Here is a 4,445-nt window from a genome sequence, read left to right as displayed (position 1 = left end):
ATTTGAAGGCATTGACGACGTTGGTCTCTTTTAAACCGTTCTGCTTTGTGTCTGGAGAGTTTCTCATGAGTAGGCTGGCCGTTTTTCTGGTTTTATAGTAAATCGTCAGTTGTATCCTCTGATTTTTGTCTGTAGGGATAACGTTTCTATTAACAATATCTTTCAGGACCCTTTCCTCCGTTTTATGAGCTGTGGAAAAGAAGTTCCTGTAAAACCGTCTAATAGGGGGTATAGGTGTTGTGTTAGTTGTCTCTTCAGAGGTTGCATGGCGTTTCACTTTCCTTCTTATGATGTCTTCGACGAAACCATTGGAGAAGCCGTTGTTGACTAGGACCTGCCTTACCCTACAGAGTTCTTCATCGACTTGCTTCCATTCTGAGCTGTGGCTGAGAGCACGGTCGACATAAGCGTTAACCACACTCCTCTTGTACCTGTCTGGGCAGTCGCTGTTGGCATTTAGGCACATTCCTATGCTTGTTTCCTTAGTGTAGACTGCAGTGTGGAAACCTCCGCTCTTTTCCATGACTGTTACATCTAGAAAGGGCAGCTTCCCATCCTTTTCCATCTCGTAAGTGAAACGCAGCACGGAACTCTGCTCAAATGCCTCCTTCAGCTCCTGCAGATGTCTGACATCAGGTACCTGTGTAAAAATGTCGTCAAAATACATGCAGTATATGGCCGGTTTCAAGTTCATTTCGACTAAGACTTTTTGCTCGATGGTACCCATGTAGAAGTTTGCAAACAGGACACCTAGGGGAGAACCCATGGCGACCCCATCTACTTGCTTATACATGTGCCCATCCGGGCTCAAGAAGGGTGCCTCTTTAGTACAAGCTTGAAGTAGTTTCCTTAGGATGTTTTCTGGTATGTCAAGAGGAGTGCAGGCCGGATCGATATACACTCTGTCGGCTATCATCCCGATTGTCTCGTCCACAGGTACGTTGGTAAACAGTGATTCTACATCCAACGAGGCTCTTATCCCTGTGGCCCGTGTGCCCCGCAGTAAGTCTTCAAATTCCTTTGGAGACTTCAGGCTGAAGGCGCAAGGGACATAAGGAGTCAGCAGGCCGTTGAGTCGCTTCGCCAGTCTGTACGTGGGTGTGGGTATCTGGCTGATGATTGGCCGAAGTGGGTTTCCAGGCTTGTGTGTCTTGACATTTCCATCGCATATCCAGGTTTATATTCCCCAATAATCTTTGGCAGGTGGAGTCCGGATTTCTTGCCGTTCACAGTTTCGATCAGTTTGTTGACCTTTGCTTTCAATTCGGCTGTAGTGTCCTTCGTTACCCTTTGGAATTTAGTTTGGTCGGAGAGTATGAGGTTCATTTTCGCCAGATATTCGTCTTTTTTAAGAATGACGTATATTGGCGACTTGTCACCTCTCCTGACAACTATCTCCTTGTTCTCACGAAGGCTCTTAGCTGCCGCTTTGAGCTCGGGGGACAGTATGGTGCTTCTGTAGTTGCCTCGATTCTTTCCTCCTTCCGCAATAAGTTCTGCTTGTAAGGTATCTTTGGTAGTGACCTTCTTTTGTGTCTCGAGGTCGAATATGTCGTCCAACAGAATTTCCAACTCCACTTTCCGGGCCATCTCACTCGGTCTGGACATAACATGACAGTTTATACCCAGATTTAGGAGAGTGACTTGGTCCTCAGTGAGGTTAATTCCTGCAAGGTTCAGGAAGCCATCTCTCGGTCGTGGAATTGTCATAGGTCCTCCATATAACCTAAATAACAACATTATATGGAGGACCTATGGCAATTCCACGACCGAGAGATGGCTTCCTGAACCTTGCAGGAATTAACCTCACTGAGGACCAAGTCACTCTCCTAAATCTGGGTGTTATGTCCAGACCGAGTGAGATGGCCCGGAAAGTGGAGTTGGAAATTCTGTTGGACGACATATTCGACCTCGAGACACAAAAGAAGGTCACTACCAAAGATACCTTACAAGCAGAACTTATTGCGGAAGGAGGAAAGAATCGAGGCAACTACAGAAGCACCATACTGTCCCCCGAGCTCAAAGCAGCAGCTAAGAGCCTTCGTGAGAACAAGGAGATAGTTGTCAGGAGAGGTGACAAGTCGCCAATATACGTCATTCTTAAAAAAGACGAATATCTGGCGAAAATGAACCTCATACTCTCCGACCAAACTAAATTCCAAAGGGTAACGAAGGACACTTCAGCCGATTTGAAAGCAAAGGTCAACAAACTGATCGAAACTGTGAATGCCAAGAAATCCGGACTCCACCTGCCAAAGATTATTGGGGAATATAAACCTGGATATGCGTATGGAAATGTCAAGACACACAAGCCTGGAAACCCACTTCGGCCAATCATCAGCCAGATACCCACACCCACGTACAGACTGGCGAAGCGACTCAACGGCCTGCTGACTCCTTATGTCCCTTGCGCCTTCAGCCTGAAGTCTTCAAAGGAATTTGAAGACTTACTGCGGGGCACACGGGCCACAGGGATAAGAGCCTCGTTGAACGTAGAATCACTGTTTACCAACGTACCTGTGGACGAGACAATCGGGATGGTAGCCGACAGAGTGTATATCGATCCGGTCTGCACTCCTCTTGACATACCAGAAAACATCCTAAGGAAACTACTCCAAGCTTGTACTAAAGAGGCACCCTTCTTGAGCCCGGATGGGCACATGTATAAGCAAGTAGATGGGGTCGCCATGGGTTCTCCCCTAGGTGTCCTGTTTGCAAACTTCTACATGGGTACCATCGAGCAAAAAGTCTTAGTCGAAATGAACTTGAAACCGGCCATATACTGCAGGTATGTGGACGACATTTTTACACAGGTACCTGATGTCAGACATCTGCAGGAGCTGAAGGAGGCATTTGAGCAGAGTTCCGTGCTGCGTTTCACTTACGAGATGGAAAAGGATGGGAAGCTGCCCTTTCTAGATGTAACAGTCATGGAAAAGAGCGGAGGTTTCCACACTGCAGTCTACACTAAGGAAACGAGCATAGGAATGTGCCTAAATGCCAACAGCGACTGCCCAGACAGGTACAAGAGGAGTGTGGTTAACGCTTATGTCGACCGTGCTCTCAGCCACAGCTCAGAATGGAAGCAAGTCGACGAAGAACTCTGTAGGGTAAGGCAGGTCCTAGTCAACAACGGCTTCTCCAATGGTTTCGTCGAAGACATCATAAGAAGGAAAGTGAAACGCCATGCAACCTCTGAAGAGACAACTAACACAACACCTATACCCCCTATTAGACTATTTTACAGGAACTTCTTTCCCACAGCTCATAAAACGGAGGAAAGGGTCCTGAAAGATATTGTTAATAGAGACGTTATCCCTACAGACAAAAATCAGAGGATACAACTGGCGATTTACTATAAAACCAGAAAAACGGCCAGCCTACTCATGAGAAACTCTCCAGACACAAAGCAGAACGCTTTAAAAGAGACCAACGTCGTCTATGCCTTCAAATGCCCTCTTGGGGACTGTAAGCTCCAAAAAAAACAGTATATAGGCAAGACAACAACATCTCTTTCTAGGCGATTAACGATGCATAAGCAACAGGGCTCCATTAAGGAACATATAATCTCTTCCCACAACCAAACCATCGCCAGAGAAATCCTAGTAAACAACACAGAAATCATCGATAGATACAGCGATAGCAGGCGGCTTGACGTCTGCGAGGCTCTACACATCAAGAAGTCAACATCAGCAATCAACAGCCAATTAATGCACAACTATATTCTACCCACCTCAAGACTCCGCTCCAATATAGAAGCATCAAGAAATATGGACCAATAGGCTTTCTACAAAGCACTTCCATTCAATACCCATTGTTTCGTGTTCTGTCTTGTGTTTAGGAATTTAATACCCTATTAATACCACCTCACCTCATCCACCTCACTCAAATGTAGATATAAACAAATCGAAGATGTGTAAGTTCTATTCAATTGTGTATTTGTAAGCTAAAGTCTTTGAAAATGTAATAAGTTTTACGAAACGCGCTCAAGTGTCGCGTCAGACTAGAAATAAAAATGAATTTTGGAGAATTGATTTTTGAATTACCACCAACAGTGAAAAGAAACGTACGAAAGACCGAGAAAATTCGTGTTAGAATTATTAATCTTACTTTTTCGGTCATATTTAATAATATATGTCTACAGGAAAGACTGCTGCCAAAATATACTAATATATATATATATATATATATATATATATATATATATATATATATATATATATATATATATATATATATATATATATATATATATATATATATATAAATGGATTAAAATGTGATAAATTATGTAGAGATTGTAATATACTTGTAATGTATGTATAAAGTCATGTGGCTAATATTTGTGAATATGTTTCATGTCATTTCAGGTAAGAGAATATAACAGCTCATCGTGGGACGGAGATCTACCAGTTACAGGTACGTGATTGTTTCCTCTCTTTGTC

The sequence above is a fragment of the Procambarus clarkii genome, chromosome 5 (assembly GCF_040958095.1).
Source record: "Procambarus clarkii isolate CNS0578487 chromosome 5, FALCON_Pclarkii_2.0, whole genome shotgun sequence".
Taxonomy (NCBI): domain Eukaryota; kingdom Metazoa; phylum Arthropoda; class Malacostraca; order Decapoda; family Cambaridae; genus Procambarus; species Procambarus clarkii.
This window is presented reverse-complemented; position numbering follows the sequence as displayed.